This window comes from Crinia signifera, chromosome 8, assembly GCF_055691185.1.
Source record: "Crinia signifera chromosome 8, ASM5569118v1, whole genome shotgun sequence".
Lineage (NCBI taxonomy): Eukaryota > Metazoa > Chordata > Amphibia > Anura > Myobatrachidae > Crinia > Crinia signifera.
The window spans coordinates 82,193,392-82,215,554 of NC_139224.1; the positions used below are offsets into that span (position 1 = coordinate 82,193,392).

At 44.6% G+C, this 22,163-nt stretch overlaps 1 protein-coding gene across 3 annotated transcripts in view; it reads right to left on the reverse strand.

Annotated features, from left to right (window-relative positions):
* PLA2G4A (phospholipase A2 group IVA) overlaps nucleotides 1-9,910 on the reverse strand; it is a 234,620-nt gene extending 224,710 nt beyond the window's left edge. The window contains exon 1 of one of the 3 annotated variants that reach the window (XM_083156746.1): nucleotides 9,791-9,910. The gene's annotated coding sequence lies outside the window, so the exon portion shown is untranslated. Of the gene's footprint in view, nucleotides 1-9,775 lie in introns of all 3 variants that reach the window. The other 2 variants (XM_083156745.1, XM_083156747.1) reach the window with 2 other exon arrangements.
* Nucleotides 9,911-22,163: the final 12,253 nt, after the last annotated feature.

Consider the following 22,163-nt stretch of genomic DNA (forward strand, 5'->3'; position numbering starts at 1 on the left):
TTATCCTATAGGCAAAATGTTCCAGCTTTGCCTGGCCGTATCTCCGGTTCCCAGGGGGCTAGAGACACGGGGCTGGGCTCGTTGGAAAGCCCCATCCCTCAGCTACAAAATGGGCTAATGGGTGGTCCTGTGCACCCCCGGAACACCCCCTAGATTCGCCTATGGTTAAAAGGTATTTTCTTTATTAGTGAATAATAATAAAATTATTTTTTTAAATTATGTATTATCCTTCAGTCTGTTCTCAATTATTTATTGTGCTAGGGTATAAATTGTTACCTTCTGCTTTATGTATAAGTATACAGCGAATATGTGAATAAGGGCCTCTGCGATCTCTATCAGCTAACCAGCATGCGGCAGACCAGCATACATATGTGTCAGGATTTAGTCTGCAGCTGTTACCGTCTGAATAACACAGATAGACACTGCTAGCAATTGAACCGTGCAGAGAGACGCTACACACACCTTACATGTTACGGTGTGTAATTAAAACAATATCTGAACTATCCGTTAAGTGCACTCACCATAAGGTCCGGGAAAATGTGTCTGGGATAACTGATGTGTGGCAAACATTTAAAAAGAGATCCGTGATATGCACTGATATGCAAACCAGACCTGTGCTAGAAACACCACAGCAGACACCGACACCCCAGGCAGGGAAGAGGAACTGCATGGGTTTTCAAAGATGGCGGGTGCTAGAATGAACACTATAGATCAGCCATTCAGCACTTACATCCAGGGGCATATAGAGATCTGGGGTGAACCACTAAAGAGATCCCAGGAGGGGATATCCACATATAGTTAAACAGTCAAGCAAAAGAAAAAAGCTGAGGAGGGCACTCACCAATCGATGCAATATTTAGGAAGAATTTATTAAATAGATATGCATCTTCAAAGTTGACGTTTTGACCCTAAACTGGTCATTTTCAAGACAAATCAATGACCACAGCAGTCCAACAAGGAGGTCAGCAACTCTTTACAAGCTATTACACTGCTTGTCTGCCTAGAAGATATGGTGGCTGCAGCGCCGACTATATAGTACATGGGGGGAAATCTTTAAACACATAAGCATACATGTATGTAATATATGTGCTGGATGGATACCCTGGGGGATCGACGGCAGTGCTGCATTCTTGGTGCCTGGAAATCAGCATAAGCCACAACACACTCTTAACCCTTTCAGGTCCAACGTCTAGTCAGGTTCAACAGCCCTAGCACTGAGTAGCAGATCCAATGGTGATCCACTTTAATATAAGAACATTAACATCGTTCAACATTCAATGTAGACTATTTTTTAATAATAATAAGAAATATATAATTAATTTAAACATTTACACCAGACTGTTTGAATTACAAAAAAAAAAAAACCATTTGAACTGCAAAGTGTTAAGCCCGCCCACATATTCCTGTGAAACTAGCCAATGGGAATCCAGGGGCAAGGTTATAAATAATTTTGGAAGGCTTATGCTGATCCCTGGGGGATCCATCCAGCACATATATTATATACATGATAACATGTATGTTTATATGTGCTAAGAGATCCCCCCTGCACTACATGGTTGGCCACTGATAGTGTTCATTCTAGCACCGCCAGCTTTGAAAACCCATGTAGTTCCTGTTCCCTGCCTGGGGTGTCGCTGTCTGCTGTGGTGTTTCTAGCACAGGTATGGTTTGCATATCAGTGCTGATATACAGACCACACTGTGCTAGAAGCATTATAGCAGACTGACACCCCAGGCAGGGAAGAAGAACTGCATGGGTTTTCAAAGATGGCGAGTGCTAGAATGAACACTACACTGATAGTGACTAGACTCCTCAGGAGTATCTGAAAAAGCACCATTAATACTATATACAGGTTTTTGAGACTCAAATGCATGATTTTTCATTTTTTTGGCATTAATCTGTAGTTGCCATGTTCTTAGCATTCCAATAGTCTACCTAGACTATCCATTGTTGTGTGTACTGTACCCTTTTGCATATCTTTGTGTCATCTACAAAATTTTACTTTTTTCTTCAATACCATTTACAATGTCACCAATAAAGACATTAAAAAGCACTGGTCCAAGTACAGATTCTTGTAGTACTTCACTTAGAACATTTCCCTCCTGTGAACGCACTCCATTTACTACAACCCTCTGTTTTCTATCCTGCAACCAATATCATATATATTCAAACATCTTAGGGGTAAATTTACTAAACCTTCTAAAAATGGAAAGAGGTGATGTTGCCCATTGCAACCAATTAAATTATGTGTATTATTTTCTAGGATGCAATTTAGAAATGATCAACAGAATCTGATATTTGCTAAGAGCAACAATACCTCTTTTAATTTTTAGAAATATTAGTAAATGTACCTCTTAGGGCAGGGCTTGACAATTTTTTTTAAATCTAGGAGCCAGGATGAAAGTGTAGGAGCCAGACATAACTGAAGTGTTCCTACACGTATTAACATCAGCCATCGTGTGTGCTGCCCCTGCACATATTAACCTAGTAATAAAATTATAATTAGCCAAGGAGATCATGTGGGTGAAAATATTAAAAGCAATAAGACAACCGAACCAGGGGATCGGTCTGTGTATGAATCCTAATTACATAATGTATGTCATCCACTGCCCACATAATCTTATCAGCTAACTATATTTGTATTACTAGTCTACATTACTGATTAAGGATTACTTTAACTTACGATTCTGCAGAGCCCTGAACAGTCACTCACTGGACAGTGACAGACTCAGATTGTGCCAGGGTCACTCACTCACAGTGTGGCAGTGTGTCCTTGATGCCTGCCTTCTTCTGTCAGTTTGCACCAGACTTCTGTCAGTCTGCGTTAGGCAGCTCTGCGATATCAGTGGCAGTGGGAGTGTTGTTGTCTATTAACGCCAGCAACGGCGGAGTCTGGGCTGGGGCCGGAGCCATCAGACTGGTGGGCCACCTTCCAATTCTGTCCGGCAGACAGCCAAGCTGCGCCTGGGCGAGGTGCGCGTGCCAGGCGGGCAGGCTGCCTGCAGTGGTATGCTGCCGGGACCTCTTCTTGCCCGGCATGTCAGTGGGAAACTGGATGCCTGCAATGCTGTGCTGCTGGGACCTCTCCTTGCCCGGCGCCCCATTACAGTGCGCGATCCGGGTGGGCAGGCTGCCTGTAGTGCTGTCGGGACCTCTCCATGCCCGGCGACTTAGTGGAAAAATGGCTGCCTGCAGTGCTGTGCTGCCGGGACCTCTCCTTGCCCGGCGCCTCAGTGGGAAACTGAGGCATGCCATCACACAGCGCAGGAGGAGGGCAGGGCACATCATGATGACACTTCCCCTCCCAGCGGGTGCCGCGGCGGAGTGTCAGTCATCCAGAAATGGGTTTTGCCATGGGCGGGCAGAAGTGACTCAGACAGGTCAGATGAGTATGATCTGAAGCTGCCAGTGCCAGCACAGTATTCACGGACCAGGTCACTAATTTTGTTCGTCCATATCTGGGTGTTGGCATCTGGTCGCCATTAAGCAAAATGTGGTCGCCATGGCGACCTGACGCCCAGGATTTGTCGAGCCCTGCCTTAGGGCCCTAATCAATGCTGTCTTCCTCGACAGCATTGAGCAGGGTATCTCGGCAGAATGAGCACGACTTCACAAGCTGTCAGGCTCGTCAGTTCTCGGCTGAAACTCGTGGCCACGCCCCCTTCTCGCTCCCCGGCAGGCGGGACATTGAATCCCACCTGCATGTTCTCGGTTGAACTGGCGAGAACGGGACAGGGTCACGGCGGTCGAGCAAGCTCGGCCGCCGTGACCTACACTTTGAATACCCCCTTAGAATCCAATCCCAAGCTTTAAAGTTTATTTAATAGTCTGTGATGTGGGACAGCGTCAAAAGCCTCAATAAAATCTCAATAACCTACATCTATGTCCCTACCTTGATGTATTACTTTAGTCTCCCAACTAAAAAAGTCAACAAGATTTGTTTGGCATGTTGTTTGGGAACCTTGAAGTCACTAGATTTTAGATATTTTTATTTTAAGATTGTTTCCATCGACTTCTTTTCTACCGATGTGCAGCACACTAGTAGGCAGTTACATGCCTCTTCCGTCCTTCCACTTTTGTGCAGTGCGACAACATTTGCTCTTTTACAGTCCTCTGTGTGACTGATTTAATAATGCTGTTAATGGCATTTATCAGCGCCATTTAATCACTTTTAGCATCTAACGCACGGGTTTATCCACTTTCAGTTTTGAAAAAGTTCTGTTAGGACTTTCTCCTCTATAAATGTACTTGATTCTACCTCATTTGTATGAATTCACTTGTAACTAGACTGTGGCCCATTCCCTTTCTTTCAATAGTGAATACAAAGCAAAAATCATTATTAAGATGATCTGATATTGCTTTGCCTTCCTCAAAATGACTATTGCTCTCTGTCTAGTCTTATTATTTCTCCTTTTTTTATATATTTCACTTATAAATTTTCTGTTACCCACTGACTGGGACATTTTCTGTTCAGTTTGTACATGTTTTATTTTTATACACATTTCTGTATAAACACGTAGCTTTTTACATGGGATGTGGGTGGCTGGAGAATGGAATCAACAGTAATTTGGTCACCTCCAAAAGGTTGACATGCACAAGCTTGACACTGGAAATAGGGCAACAAAAATCTGCAAAAAACATGAAACTCATGTTGAAAATTGTCTTGTAGATCTTTTGTGAGTGTCTAATTTGTTTGTCGACCATATGGTGTCTGTGAACCTATCATTTGGATTTCCTTGTTCCCTGGACATCCAGGAGAGCCACTCAAATGTCAGCACTTTTCCAGACTGTTCCCTGGGAGAGCTGGCAATTAGACTCATAGGCTATTTACACCACTGGCTGAGATGCACATGCTGTACAGTGGCGTAACTATAGTCCCGCAGCCCCCGCGGTGGCGGGGAGGCGCTAAGAAGGTGTGGGCGCCGGGGGGTCTGCGGGGCTATAGTTACCTGCTGGTGTCCGCCCGCCAGCGCTTCTGGGTGTGGGGAGCCGGGCGGCTGGCTACTCCTGTGCCGGGTTTTCCGGCTAGCTGTCAGTGTGGCCAGGCCGCTCCCCCTGCTGCTGCTGGCCGCCGGGTAGGTGAGACGCGTCTCCTACTTTTAAACATGCTCCCCACACTGGCTGCCTGGCTTCCCGGCTGCCAGCGACACGCACCCCGCCGGCTGTTACCTCCTGCCGATGGCGCTTCTGTCCTGCCGGCTGCTAACAGAAAGTGACACACGGCAGGGATTTTCCGAGTGTCACTTTTTATTAGCAGCCAGAGCCGGGGACCCGCCAGAAGTGCCAGCGCTAGGAGGTACCGGTCGCGGAGGGTACGGGGGGGCGCTGCCTCAATTTGTGGCGGGGGGGAGAAAAATTATTAGTTACGCCACTGATGCTGTACATAACTGGCAGTTAGCCAATAACCCAATATGGATCCTCTCATCAAGTATTCAAAACAATAGTAAAGAAATGGCACAGTTTAAATGAAAAATATACAGTAAAGTATTACAGTATAACATTGAATGTATTAACTATATATTCAACAGGTCAATTAGAATTTGAAGCAAACCTCTATTTTAGCATAAGTAACACTTTTGGATACTGTGATTTTGTGCCAAAAAAAATATCCCTCTAACCCACGGGTGTCAAACACAAGGCCCGCGGGCCAAATCCGGCCCGCCAGACCTCGTCATGTGGCCCGCACGAGGCGATAGCACGCAGGGGCAGTGTGTCCCAGCTCCTGCCTAGGCCACCTCCTCTCACCCACCCCCCACCCTTCGCGCACTCGCTCGCCGGACCTGCGGGGTTGGTTGCTGGGACTGGGACGTCACGCAGCTGGCGATCCGTGCTGGACTGCTGGTAGTAGCGGTAACCGTGTGTGCGAGGCGGCTGACTGAAATAGGTTAGTAGTGTATAGCTCGGGCTGGTCGCTGTACGTGGGGATCTCTGTCACTGAGGGTGACATTTACACACCAGGCCATGCTCTCCTCTAGTCACTGCGTGTCTATCTTGCTAGCCCACATTAAAATGTCTTTCCCAAAATGGTGTCACCTCCTCTAGCATCCATAAGGCAGCTCTGTACCTTCTGTCCCTGTCTACCACTGAACCCTGCACCTCAATATAATTAGTACTGGATGTGGAATTAAATTTCTGCAGCATAGCTCTGTGTTTGATGGCCCACCATTTTTGTTATCGCATTATTGTTATATGCATGTCCTGTTTCATACTGCTTTAAAGTAAACCTTGTACAATTTTTTTGTCATTTGTACTTTTTGGGTGACCGGCCCTTTGAGGGTGACCAAACTGCTGATGCGGCCCCCGATGAATTTGAGTTTGACACCCCTGCTCTAACCATATTATAAGTTATCAAATATTCCTGACCCTTGCATAGGTAGAGGTACAACAGTTGTAATAGAAACCCATAAAAAAAAAAATCAACAAACAATGCACCTCCAATCCCTTGAAAAAAACACCTTGATGAACGCTCAGAATCTTAACACCCATTAAAAAAAACAGAATATACAAATATGCAATTTCAAGTCCCAACAAAGCTTAGGCAAAGATAAAATGCAAAGACACACTGACAATTATAAAACTAAAATTGCCACCTTGGCCTACAAAAATATTGCAAAAGACCTAAAAAAAAAAAACCCACAACATCCTATTTTTCGGGAACTTGTTTCCTAGCACGGCGCCAGCGATTTTAATTGTATCCTTCGGGTCCGAAAAAATTGGGTCGATCACATCGCATGCAACCAAATCGCATGCGATCGACGATCAATGTAAAATGGTCCCTGAGACCCAATTTTACTTTGGGCCCAATGTTAAATGCCCCCCAGAGCCCAATTTTCATTGTATACCCACCCTGATGGGTCAAATGCCCCCCCATTGTTAACGCCACCCCACGATGAACGCCAACCCGAAGCGTGGCAAGCGCAGCGAGCCCGTGAGGGGCGGCGGTACGCGTCCTCCGACCTTTTCATACCCCCACTATCCACGTCGGTGTGGAGTTGATTTTATATAGTGTGGCGAGCGCAGTGAGCCACCGAGCCCGAAGCGTGCGGAGCGCAGCGAGCCCCGCGAGGGGACGCGCATTACTTCACAGGTATTACGCGTCCGTTCGCCACGCTTCGGGCTCGGTGGCTCGCTGCGCTCGCCACACTATATAAAATCAACTCGACGCCGATGTGGATAGTGGGGGTATGAAAAGGTCGGAGGACGCGTACCAACGCCCCTCGCGGGTTTGTTGCGCTCGCCACGCTTTGGGTTGGCGTTTATTGTGGGGTGGCGTTAACAATGGAGGGCCATTTCACATACAAATTACCCATCAGGGTGGGTATACAATCACAAATCGGGTATGGTGGGCCATTTAACATTGTTCCCTATGTAAAATCGGGTCCATCGCATTGTTTGCCATTATAATGGCATGCGATGGACCCGATTTTCTAATTGTCGGGAAAGGCTAAAAATAGCCCGAAATCGCGTCGGTCGGGTCCCATCGCATACCCTAACTTAACGTATGCGATGGGACCCGATGGGCGCCGTGCTAGGAAACAAGTACCATTGTTGCTTCAGGATTTTTGTGCACTGGTGAGAAAACACCCACACTGTTACTTGCTCCTTTAGGAGAGCATGGATACAGATATCAGGCATTTCCGAACTATCAAATATATTCCATTGATTCCGCCACAGAAAATTATTTTGGGGTATTAGGTCTCATAAGGTCTCCAGCAAGTTGGTTGACACCATTGGGTTGACATGCATTAAGGTCGACATGCAGGAAAGTCAACATGACTGAAGGTCGACAGGGTCATTAGGTCGAAAGTCAAAAGGTCAACATGGTTTTTGCAACATTTTTTTGTCCCGAATGTCGACACAGTCGACATGGACACTGAAATGTAGCATTGAGCCCGCTCACCATGCTTCGGGCACGGTGCTTCGAGCACGGTGCCTCGCAACGCGAAGGCACACTATTTTATTATCCCACCACGCCCTAGTGGATGGTAGGGCATGAAATACTGCCTGTCGGCACGTCGGCTAAAAAAAACAAGTGAAAAACCCCATGTCGACCTTTCCCATGACGATCTAATGACCCTGTAGACCTAACCCATCTCGACCCAATGCTTGTAGACCTAATGACCGTATCCCATTATTGTGTGTGCCCTATGGAGCAAATCAATCGTTGGTCTGTTCAGGCTTTAACAGCCACCATCGCATCTTCCAGAGGTGGTGAGCGGAAATTTGCAAAAAAAAAAGTCTGCCCAAACATCACTTTAAATTGCACCCATGAATTGCTAAATTCTGTTCAATATTTATTTTTTACTTATTTATTAACAGTTTATTATATACTGCAGCGCACACATATTCCGCAGCACAGAGAATATTTGATTCATTCACATCAGTCCCTGCCCCGGTGGAGCTTACAGTCGTGATTCCCTTCCACAAGTACATGCACACACAGACATTCTGGGGTTAATTTTATTTATTGGAAGCCAATTAAGCTACCAGTATATTTTTGGATTGTAGGAGGAAATGGGAGTACCCAGAGTAAACCCGCAAGCATGGGGAGAATATACAAACTCCACACAGTCAGGGCCATGGTGGGAATTGAACCCATTACCCCAGCGTTGTGAGGCAGTAATGCTAACCATTACACCACCCGTGCTGCACTCTTTACAAATCTGTTGTTAGTAACTTCATGCAGATGTATTTGTGTCTGTTTTACTAAACTACATGTTATAACATATGTGTTTAAAATAAATATTGAGTGAACTTTTTGTTACACAAAACTACTGAGCCTCACAATACATTTCTGTGTGAGGAACCAGAAGATCACTTTTCACATTCATTGTATCATAACTTTAGTGGTCCTTTTATTAACATGTGGCTATCCATTTCATGTTCTGTTATGCAAAAGCTGACAACTCATCTGCCTAGCCTATCAGACAGGAAATAAGAACACATTACCGCAGCACTTCCACCATAGGAACCTATTGCCATCATAGAAGAACATTATATACCACATAATAAACATCATTCATGGGGCACTAGCACAGTATGTATAGTAGAAAATTATACATAATGTACAGTCCATGCACTGGCAACTTACTGTACATTTTGAAATGACCGAATATTGTGAAATTCTTTCGTGTTATATTTTAGTCAATACTGTTACAAAGATTAGTCACTGTCATGCTTCCTCCCATTTAATATACTTGTGTCAACATGTATATAATGCTGGCAACAAAAAGAAACCTGCTTGTTTTAATCAGACTGAGTAGCCTTTCTTTAAGTTAGACACCACTATTACAGCAGAAAGCAGGAGAAAACGCAGACGCTGGCACCAGATACAAGGTGTAATTGCACACACCACATAGCAATGTGACAGGAAAGCTGCACTGCAGTCCCAAAGACTGGTAGTATACCATATACAAGGAAAGGAACAGCACACCAGTGCATTAGAAAGCTGAAGTTTACACAGAACAGTATATTAAAGCAATATAGGCTATAGCTAGTGATTAATTCGGGTTCATCCGCAAAATAACTATGTATATCCAGGATCCAGCTGTTTGTAAATGGAAGTAATAAACAGGTAAAGAGATATTAGTGTAGTAACAAGGCATGGGGTGCTAATAGATTGATGAGGAGCTGGCTGCCTCTACTACAGCCAACGTAGCTACACAGTCCTCTGCTAGTGCGAGGGAGGAAAGCAGTCTACACAACATCGTGCAGATATTTCACAGCACAACATAGTAATAAATGAACAGCAACAAAAGAAAGGAAACACACGAACCTGAAACGCACTAACCTGCAATAATCTCATTCACGTATAGCCGGAGTGCCAGGCAGGGAAGTGGAAGGCTGGAACTACAACTCCCAGCACGCTTTGCAAACACTTGAGAAAAGTTTCAACAACTTTATCAGTAACACGATTACTGGAGAATTTGGTGTTCGTTGCAAGAATGCGGCTGAAGTTGTATGCTATGCTACATTCTCTTATTGCCTAGTTTCTGTGTCCTTGGATAAATAAGAAGTATGTAGGTTGTGGTTTTTATTCTTCATCAGTTGTCATCATCATCATTTATTGTGCAATCTCCTACTTTTTTTTTTAATCTCCTACCATGAAGTTTTGCTTCATGGTATTTTGGAATAAATTATTCTACACTTAATGCTAGTAAAAGGGGGGGGGGGGGGGGGTTACGTTTTTTGATATGTACTAAAAGGGTACTTGTTTCCTAGCACGGCGCCCGTCGGGTCCCATCGCATACCTTAACTTAAGGTATGCGATGGGACCCGACCCGATTTTCGGGCTTTAAACATGTTTTTAACGCACTTTGAATATCGGTCGCATCGCATGCCATTATAATGGCATGCGATGCGACCGACCCGATTTTTACATTGGACTCAATGTTAAATGGCCCCCAGACCCGATTTTTAATTGTAAACCCACCCTGATGGTGAATTATGTCAAATGCCCCCCCATTGTTAACGCCACGCCACGATCAACGTCAACCCGAAGCGTGGCGAGCGGAGGCGGTACGCGTCCTCTGCCCTTTTCATACCCCCACTATACACGTCGGTGTGGAGTTGAATTTATATAGTGTTGCGAGCCACCGAGCCCGAAGCGTGGCGAGAGGCCGCGAAATACGTCTGAAGTAATGCTCGGTGGCTCGCTGCGCTCGCCACACTATATAAAATCAACTCCACGCCGACGTGTAAAGTGGGGGTATGAAAAGGTCGGAGGACATGTACCGACGCCCCTCGCCATGCTTCGGGTTGACGTTGATCGTGGCATTAACAATGGGGGGACATACAATGAAAAATGGGGTCTGGGGGGCATTTAACATTGGGGCCAATGTAAAATCGGGTATCAGGGACCATTTAACATTGGTTCCAATGTAAAAATCGGGTCAGTCGGGTCGCATGCGATTTGGTTGCATGCGATGCGATCGACCCGATTTTTGTGACCCGATTTCATACAATTAAAATCGGTGGCACCATGCTAGGAAACAAGTACCACTAAAAGCGCACCTAACGTTGCTGTTCCCAGCCATTCCCCCCCCCCAGTAATTAGCAGCCGGGCGATGTATTAACCGCCTTCAATGCATTATTCTGCCCCGGCCGCTTCGCCAGCTCGGGGATAGCGTTGTCCTATCCCCACTGCAGGGACAACGCTAGCCCTGCTGCTAGCTCCAGGCTGCATACGAGATCTCGCAAAAAAAAAGCAAGATCTTACACTTGCCCAAAGAGCTGGCTGGTTGGGATCATTTGACCAGCATGATGGTCCACAGTCGTCACCATTAGGTCGACATGGGTCTAGGTCGAAAGATCATTAGGTTGACAGGTCATTAGTTCGACAGGTCATTACTTCGACAATGTCTAGGTTGACAGTCAAAAGGTCGACATGGGGTTTTCACTGGTTTTTTACCTGAATGTCAACACAGTCGACATGGACACAGTTTAGAGTGCATCCCCTCGCATCCCTCGCTGCGCTCGCAATGTGTCAGCACGGTGCCTCGCTACGCTCGGCACACTATTTTATTCTCCCTCCACGCCCTAGTGGATGGTAGGGCATGAAATACCGCCTGTCAGCAAATGTTGGCTCAAAAGACAGTGAAAAACTCCATGTCGACATTTTGACTGTCGACCTAGACACTGTCGAACTAACAACCTGTCGGACTAATGACATTTTGACCTAGAACCATGTCGACCTTGTCCCATGTCGGCCTAGACCTATGTCGACCTTTTCCCATGTTGACTTAATAGTGTCGACCTAATGACTGTCGACCATCATGCTGTAGACCAAATGATCGCATCCCGAGCTGGCAAGGGAGAGAGAAGCATTTTTTTTGACAATGCGCATGCACAGTACTAAGCGGGAACCTATAAGGAGAGCCCAGGAGGCAGACAATAACAACTGTCCTTATTGGCAAATAAGGGGATAATACATCAGCCTGTAATGGGTGCCCACTTATCCACGTTATGCAGGAACGTAAATGTCTATTTAATACATCTGCCCCACTGAACCTGTGTGTTTTCATGCAAAATTTTTATTGGGATAGGACAAGATGCGCAGTTAGGGGGGCACAGTCCAGGCATTCCTCGGCAGCTGCGTGAGTTTACAAGCAGGATGACCGGCAGAAGGTCGACAATGCAGATGGTCGACAAGTTTTTTTTTTTTTTGCGTCTAGATCTAGACGCCTGCTTCTGGATACTGTCTAAGTGTATGGCAGCCCCTTGCATCGCTCACTGTGCTCACGATGCTTTGTGCACACTATTCCATTCTGCCTCCATGCCCCAGTGGATGGTAGGGCATTAAATACTGCCTGTTGATGGGGGATTAATTAAACGCATTAAGGAGACCATGGGTTGGGTATGCCTATCATGCCCCTTTCACCTCTGCATCCCGAGGGGTTTCGGTGTTGATCGGGAAAAGGGTTTCTTTTGTCTGTAATAATGTTAAAGTAGATTCTCAAGGTCGATTCGTTTTTCTCGATTGTGCAATCAATACTAGGCAAATGTTGATACTGGCTGTTTATATTCCTCCCCCTTTTTCTTATGAAGTTCTCAGTAAAGCAGTGGAATTTGTGACTACAGCCCCTCACGCTCCTGTTGTCTGCTTGGGGGATTTCAACAACGTTTTGGACCCCGGGGCAGACAGGAGGAGTGTGACACAAAACCAGGGCAGAGGGAATAGGGGGTTTGCCGAATTTATAAACAACTTGGGCTGGGTAGATCCTTGGAGGGAGCAAAACCCCAATGTAAAGCAGTACTCCTGCTATTCCTCCTCCCACCAGTCCTTTTCTCGGATTGACTATATGTTGATTTCCCGCAGTTTATTGCACCAAGTCACAGATATTACCTATAAACCAAGGGGAATCTCCGATCACTCTCCTGTTATTATGGAACTGGTAGAGGTAAACACCAGAGGGCTGAGTTTTTGGAGATTCAACCCTAATTGGTTAGTGGGGATCTGGGGGAGCAGTGGGTAGAGTTTTGGCAATTTAACCAAGGAACAGCCCCAACTACAGTAATTTGGGATACATTTAAGGCCTATATGAGGGGTACTTTTAAAAAATGTGTTGCAGAAGTGAAGCAGAGAGGCAGGAAGGAATTGTTGGAGTTGGAAAAGAAGTGTCAGGAACTAGAGGCAAAGTTTCTTCTTAGAGACACGAATGAAGCTCGAAAGGAATGGCAGGAGGTACACCGAGAGTGGGTGGGTAGGCTGGAAGAGCAAAATGCCAAAATAATGGCGCATAGGTCGCAGAAGTGCTATCAACATTCGGATAGGGCAGGAAGCTATCTGGCCTTCCTAGCGCAAGCTGAAAGACCCTCTAATATTATCGGCAGTATAAGGGATAATAATGGTAGGCTGGTGAAAGTGCCCTCAGAAATAGGAGAGGCGTTTAAGGAATATTATAGTAGTTTATATGCCACTAAATTACAACATAGCCAACCTGAAATACAAAACTATATAGAAAATATTCAGCTGCCAGTACTAAATGCCGAAGATAGATCCAGCCTAGAGGCACAGTTAACCTTAGAGGAAGTTATGGCTGCCATAAAAGAACTACCACGGGGTTAAACCCCGGAAGTAGACGGGCTACCCGCAGAAGTTTATAAGAAATACAAGGACACGATAGGGCCTCGGTTGTTTGAAGTTTTAAATGCAAGCTTCGAACAAAATAAAATCCCCAACTCTATGACACAAGCAAACATTATAGTTATCCAAAAACAAGGGAAAGACCCATTATGCATGGACTCATATAGACCCATCTCTTTATTGTCTTGTGAAGCAAAAATTTTGGCCAAAATACTGGCGGCCAGAATAAATAAGCATATACTAAAAATAATCCATCAAGATCAATCCGGATTTATGCCGGGAAAAGCGACAGCACTTAATCTTCGTAAATTATATAGTCATCTACAGATGCCAAGGGTGAACGGAGAGGAGCCGGTTGTGGTGACCCTGGAAGCAGTAAAGGCGTTCGACTCGATAGAGTGGTCTTTTTTGTGGACTGTCCTTGGGGCCTATGGTATCGGCCCCAGATTCATAAAATGGATTAAACTACTCTATACAGACCCGACAGCCAGGGTCACCATAAACGGATGGACATCACCGGCTTTTTCGCTCGCCAGGGGGACGAGACAGGGGTGTCCCCTCTCACCTGTTCTGTTCGCCCTGGCGATCGAACCACTAGCATGTATTATTAGGAGGCACCCGGAGATCCGCGGTTTTAGATTGGGAGACAAAAGGGACGTGGTGTCTTTATATGCGGACGACTTACTACTCTACCTTTCGGACCATAGTTCCTCTCTTCCCTGTGCGCTAGAACTAATCCAAGAATTTGGAAATTACTCTGGCATTAGGATAAATTGGGGTAAATCTCATATTCTCCCTCTAGATGGCAAAATTTGGGCTACACTCCCTTCCCCATACCCACTAGGATTGGTAGGAACATTTAAATACCTGGGAATTGTGATCTCGTTAGACCCAAAAGAATACGTACAGTTAAATATTCAGCCATTACTGGATTATATGGGGAATAAATTTAAGGCATGGCGTAGACTGCCGTTGCTAGTGACCGGCAGGGTCAATCTTTTTAAAATGGTAGTCCTCCCTAAAATTCTATATATTCTCCATCAATCTCCAATACTGCTCCCTAATTCTTTATTTAGGAAAATGAATAGTATGATCTCAGCATTTATTTGGAATGGGGCTAGAGCTAAAATTAGACTGAGTGGGCTGATGAGGAACAAGGGGGAGGCGGGTCTTGGGCTTCCGGACCTAAGAGGCTACTATATCTCTACGCAGTTAGCACAAATAAAGAGCTGGATAGCGGAGGACCAGAATAGTAAAGTAACAGCAGAGCTTGTGGCATCGGCAACCCCAGGAACCAGTCCCTTGCATAAAATCTTACAGGGGCACACAAGGCCCTGGTGATCCAGGCGGTAAGAATATGGAGAGTGGCTAATAGGTATACGCAATTTAAATATATAGATCGGGATCATCCTATCGACGACATGAGTGAATTAGGTGAGTTGCAGATTAGGGAGATCTGGAGTCCTTACGCTATTGTCGCCCTTAGTCAAATATATAACCCAGAGGGGATCAACTCCTTTTCCCAATTAAGAGCAGACTATGAGATACGCCAAGCATATTTTTTTCCATTTTTTGCAATTGAGACACGCTCTCGAGGTTCAGTTCTCTAGTGTCCCTCTGATATTTGCCGACCCACCAATAAAATTAATATTAAAATCAAATGATAATACAAAACTGGTATCCAGAATATACAAATGCATCAATCAATACAAAAATTGTGATGGACCGGAGGTATTGAAGGGAAAATGGGAGATGGACTTGGGCCCAATAACGGAGGAGGAGTGGAATAAGGCTAAGTCGGCGATATTTAAAGCAACTAATACTCTACGGGTCCAACAGGTCCAACTATTCATCTTTCATAGAGCATATCTATCGATGACTAGGATGATTAAATTTGTGGGGCGGACCTCGAGCTAGTGTCCAAAATGCAGAACGGAAACGGGAACTTTTTTTCATTTGTTATGGGAATGCCCAGAAGTTGCTAGCTTTTGGGGTAAAGTGATACAGATTTTGGAGAGTACCGGGATACCTAAAGGAATAATGACGGGGAAGTGTTGTCTACTGGGATCAGTAGATGGAATAAGCCTATCTGGGGGAGATAAATCTTATATCATAAATTTATGCGCATTAGCGAAAGTAATTATTGCTAGAACATGGATGCTCGATACAGGTCCACATATCCAGGCATGGAAGGCCTTAGTGAGTTATACAGCAAGACAAGAGAAACAGGTATACTTGAGTAGAAAGATCCCGAACAGATATACTAAAATATGGCATAGATGGTATACATCGGTGCACTGGCGGTACGAGGACAGTTAGGGGCTTAAATAATAAAATAATAATAATAAGAGATTCAGGGTCTATTTATAGATTGATTAAATTTATAGTAAAATACACAATACACAACGTATATATACACCTTATAATAAATAAAAGATATTTGGTCACTTGTTTTCACTAGACATTAAATAGGCTAGAGAGTGAATAAGTTGAAAAAATAAACATGGTATATCACTGGTTTAATGAAGTATATTGGAAAGTAGTTCTCGTAAGTGCGGATAGTAACATTAAGGCACGAATAGATATATAGAAGCATAAAATTTGTAGTGTCACTAGTGGAACTAAACCACGATAAATTTTTTGCCGTAGGGATATAAAGGTGTTATTATTTAACCCCTTCCCGACATTGCCTTTTAAGGTAATTTTTTTTTTTTTTTTCCTCCTTGTGTTCAAATAAGCGTAACTTTTTTAATTTTCCGGCTATATAGACACATGAGGGCTTTTTTTTTGCGGGACAAGTTGTACTTTCTAATGGTACCATTTACTATACCGTATAATATTCTGGGGAATCAGGAAATAATTCAATGTGGGGTAAAAAAAAAAAAAAACGCAATTCCACAATTTTGCGCTGGTTACGGTTTTTTTGGAGTTCATAGTTCGTTTAAAATGATGGGTTATCTTTATTCTATGGGTCGTTACGATTCCGGTAATACCAAACTTATATAGTTTTCGTTACATTTTACCACTAAAAAAAAAAATAGAAAATGTTACGGTTTTTCGAATTTGCGTCGCGTCGCCATGTTCTGCGGCTTATAACTTTTTTATTTTTCCACCTACGGACCTGGGTGAGGGCTCATTTTTTGCGGGCTGAAGTGTACTTTTTAATTAATACCATTATGGGATATGGGCGACTTTCTGATCTCTTTTAGTTATTTTTTTTTGGGTACGCGATGCGACCAAAAAGCGTAGTTTTGGCGTTGGGGATTATTTTCCGTTTACGCCTTTAACCGTGCGGGATAACTAATGTTATATTTTAATAGATCGGACTTTTAGGAACGCGGCGATACCAAATATGTTTATTTTTTTTATTATTTATTTATTTTTATTTGGGAAATGGGGAAAGGGGGGTGATTTGAACTTTTAATATTTTATTATTTTTTTTTTATTTTTAAACTTTATTTTTTTTTTTTTTTTACTTTTACTACAAGGCCCCCTAGTGTACTTGACCACTAGGGGGCGCGATCGCCTGTACTAGGTTCAGCCATAGAGCTCTATGGCTGAACGTAGTGATTTTTTGCACTTCCTATTACATCCTGCCTGAGGCAGGATGTAATAGGTATGAATACACGGACAGCACAGGGGTCTACATTAGACCCCTGGCTACCATGGCAACCGATCGGCACCCTCCGATCGCGCTGCGGGGGGCCCCGATCGGCGCCGGAGGGGGGCGCCCCCCCCTCCGATCAGCTATTTAAGCACTGCGGGCGCTTTGCCCGCGGTGCTTAAAGGGTTAAACGGCCGCGATCGGCGAACTCGCCGCTCGTGGCCGTGAGAGCAGGGACATGGCTGTAATATACAGCCATTACCTGCTCTCTATCAAGCCAGCTCACTCCGTGAGCTGGCTTGATTCACCCCCAACCGACATATGGCGTAAATGTACGTCATATGTCGGGAAGGGGTTAAACACACTGAGATTGTAGTTTTCAGGAGATGGATCTTTGGTTAGAAAACACTTATAATAAATGCATGACAGTTTGATATTTGCTCCTATAAGACACTGGATATACTAGGCTGTGAATAAGCCGGAGAATTTGAATGGTGGTAAATCACTGGCAAGGTGAAGTATATAGGGGAAAAAGCTGCTGCAGAGGTGGGGAGGAGGATCAGGGCACAAATTGATATATAGACTCAAGATAAATAATGGAAATAAAATCGGAGTTGATGAGTCACCAGGGGAACCATACTATGGTTGTTTTAGGTCTGTAGGGATATAAAGGTGTAACTACTTTAAATACATTGTGCTTGCATTTTCCATGATTTAAAGGAATACTTTAAAAAGCAGCCACCGCCATGGCTATAGAGAAATAATAACTGGTTATTATGCTAAATGTATACTGCAATTTTGTTTCTTTTATGTATAACTGAGCAGAAGATTATTATCTCTGAACAATGATTTGAACAAAGCTGCTCAGCTATGTTATGTGTTTTTTATGTGCTATGTTGTTTGTGTTATTTATATGCTTGAAAATTTAATAAAGAATAGAAAGTAAAAAAAAAAAATACTGCCTGTTCTGGAACCACAGTGGGGGGGTCAACCTAAGGACCCTTTCGACTTTCCAGTATCGACCTTTCTTGGGCCGACCTTACGATCACATCCCAATCCGTGGCAGGGGGAAGCCGACACCACATGGGTTCCAGGTCTCTGAAGATTTCATGCAGACAGCATAGAATATGCATAAATGACCTTCCAAATATGGCCACTGCCTTCTAAGAGACAGATGCTACAGGTTCTACTAGACCTCTAGCGTCTGTCTGGGGAAGGCAGCGCATACAGTTGAACCCAGAAGTGTAGATTCCGGGATCTCTGGTGTGCTCTGAGAAGTAACCCCATATCAGTGAGCATGTAACCCCTTGACAACTAACAAGAAACCCTCTGGAAACGAGCAAGTAATCCATAGTAATGAGCATGTAAACTGGGTAACAAGTATGTAACCCCCTGTCAGTAGTGAGCAAGTTTCCCCTTGCAACAATTAAGTAACCCCTGGCAATGAGCATGTACTGTAGGTAAAAAATGTAAGAAAAACTTTTTGTCAGGGGGGCACAAAATGTCTAGTTATGACACTGCCTTCAATGATATGCAACATCTTCTAAGTCCTCACGACACTAAATCCGTTGTACCACAAAGATGTGGTGATCCTTTTGTTCGATTTAACAACATTTTTTTTATTTTAACACCCTACTTTTGAGCTAAGCCGACCATCGAATGATTTCTACAGATTGCTCACAGATGTAAGGGTTCCTGTGGTGCTGGGCAGTAAGTCAGAGGGGTCCGTGTGGTGAACTATTTGCTGCGCGACGGCGGAGGAAGCGCTGCTGAATTTGAAAACATTTTTAAAAGACTGTCCGGACACTGATTGGATGAATCTCAGCCATTCAGCATCCGGCCAATGTCCGCCGTCTGGCAATTAGCGGTACTTAGGGGGTTATTCTAGTTCACTCTTTCTGAGAAAATACTTCTTAGATGGACAAAACCATGTGCACTGCAGGTGGGTCAGATGTAACATGTGCAAAGAGAATTAGATTTGGGTGGGGTTTTAGTGGGATCTATATTGCAGTGTAAAAATAAAGCAGTCAGTATTTTCCCTGCACAGAAACAAAATAACGCACCCAAATCTAAATCTCTCTGCACATTTTACATCTGCTCCCCTGCAGTGCACATGGTTTTGTCCATCTAAGAAGGATTTTGTCAGAAAGACTGAACTAGAATAAGGCCCTTAGTTCCCAGCTGCCGCATGGACCCTTCTGGCTTACTGGCCAGCACCGCAGGAAGCCCGCTGCCCACCCTGTGCCGCACGGACCCCGCTGCCCAGACACATGCAATTTATCTGAATAGGCCCAATTTGCACCTGATGCATGCGACCCAGATAAATTTGATGTGCAGCGCATTCAATCTGGTCCGATTTGATGTGTTCAGGAGCACGCATCAGATTGGGATGCAGTGCTACGTTTCAGTGTCCATGTCTACATTCGGGTCAAAAGACCTTATGACCCTGTCGACCTTCTCCATGTCGACCTTATGACCCTCTCAACCTAATGACCCTGTCGACCTAACCCATGTCGACAGTCAGTCATGTCGACCTTCCTGAATGTGGACCTTCAGTCATGTCGACCTAATGTCTGTAGACCTAATGCTTGTCTAACCAATGATCCCATTTCAAAATAGGCAACCCTGGCTGACGTTCATCTCCAACTTGTCTGTGTGTACGATGATATACAGTAAATATGGCCTTGGCATACTGCCAATTCCATATTTGTATCATCATACAAATATTACCTTGGGCGTATAGGGGCACCAAATTACTGCCTTGCCCCAGTCACCAAAAACCCTAGTTTTGGCCCTGACAGAATAAACATGAAAGAGCTTACTTTAAGAAAATGCTAATTCTTTTGAGGATAATTAATATTGTTTATTCTGTAATACAATATTCTATATCTGTTTTAATAAATAACATTAGTGACATAGAGGGATTTTAACATTTTTGAAAATGAAGTTTACAATAATCATATCTGCACTTTGGGCCTGATTCAAAGTTGATCACAAATGCATAAATCTTTCTCAAATGGGCAAAACCATGCTGCACTGCAGGTGGGCCGATGTATAGGGCCGATAAATCGGATGAAATCACATGTGTTGACATCAAACCCAATCTGATGCGTGCTCCTGAACACATCAAATCGGACCAGATTGAATGCGCTGCACATAATTTATCTGGGTCGCATGCATCAGGTGCAAATTGGGCCTATTCAGATAAATAGCATGTGTCCGGGCAACGGGGTCCATGCGGCACAGGGTGGGCAGCGGGCTTCCTGCGGTGCTGGTCAGTAAGCCAGAAGGGTCCATGCGGCAGCTGGGAACTAAGGGCCTTATTCTAGTTCAGTCTTTCTGACAAAATCCTTCTTAGATGGACAAAACCATGTGCACTGCAGGGGAGCAGATGTAAAATGTGCAGAGAGATTTAGATTTGGGTGGGTTATTTTGTTTCTGTGCAGGGAAAATACTGACTGCTTTATTTTTACACTGCAATATAGATCCCACTAAAACCCCACCCAAATCTAATTCTCTCTGTACATGTTACATCTGACCCACCTGCAGTGCACATGGTTTTGTCCATCTAAGAAGTATTTTCTCAGAAAGAGTGAACTAGAATAACCCCCTAAGTACCGCTAATTGCCGGACGGCGGACATTGGCCAGACGCTGAATGGTTGAGATTCAGCCAATCAGTGTCCGGACAGTCTTTTAAAAATGTTTTCAAATTCAGCAGCGCTTCCCCCATGCGCAAATATGTGCAGACGCAGACCCCCACCATCGGAACAGGGACGAATTTGCCCCATTATGTTCACTATTGAATTAGGCTTTGTATCATGCATTTCCCTAGGGTTGGGTACAGAACACCAGCAGTCAGGATCCTGCTAGTCAGAAGACCAACAGCTGAAGCTCGATGTACAGTACAAATAATGCTAGTATATAGCCATAATGTATATATCCACCTCCATATGTCTGCATCCAGCTCTATCTCATTTGCAGTTGACTGAAATATGCCTTACTTCACTCTTCTCTATCTCAACTTCTCTCCCTTATTCTGACACTTTGAGCTTACTTAATTATAAATACAACAGAATATGTATGTGTCACAGGTGGAGGGCTGGGTTGGATCGTGTGGTGCTCAGGAATCACTTTAGGACCAGATGGAGTAGGGTTAAAGCGAGCTGGTTTTATTATAGATGGTTTCATAAATGAAAAATAAATCACTTATTCAAATAACGGCTTTGACATAAGGAAAACAAGGAAAGTCCCAAATAACGTCTTTGAGCAAAAGTCTTTAGAAACAATGGAAATAATAACAAAAGGCAATACGGCTTGCAAAACTCACGAAGTGGCCGGTGAGACTGAGGGAGATCCAATACACAGGAAAGAGAGCTTTGATGGTGGAGTGGAGGTTTTATGGCAAATACAGGCAATGATGGAAATGAATAACAGTCCAGGCAAGGTCACGGGAAAGAAGTGGGTGATGATCCAGGAGGTACGGAGAAGACTGTAAGTGGGTGGTTTTCCAGGCTGCAGGATACCCCAGGAGGCGATGTCACTTTGTGGGGTGCAGACGGACTTCGGGGTACCGGCAGGAGGCCACGGGCAAGTAGCACTGGTATCACCGGCAAAAAAGCAGGAAGGCACGGAGAGGTCAGGATTCCCAGAGTCAGTAACAGGGTGGACTAAGGTGAAGGCTGCAGTGGACAGGAGTAGCCAGGAGTCTCCAACTGCACAAGGCTAAAACCTTTGCACTGACACCAGTTCACCAGGACAGATCCCCTAAATACATAGTGGGCGGCTGTCATTGGTTTAGACGGTGCAGGAGGGTAGGAAACCTGAACCTGGCGTCCAATCTGCATTTTGCCCACATCCAAGATGGCGGCACCGGCCTCCCGGCACCTCCTCAGTCACAACTCCCCTGAGACTCACAGGGACCAACCCCCAACACACAGTGCCTCCCGGCCGGCCAGGACACAGCAGCACGCCCG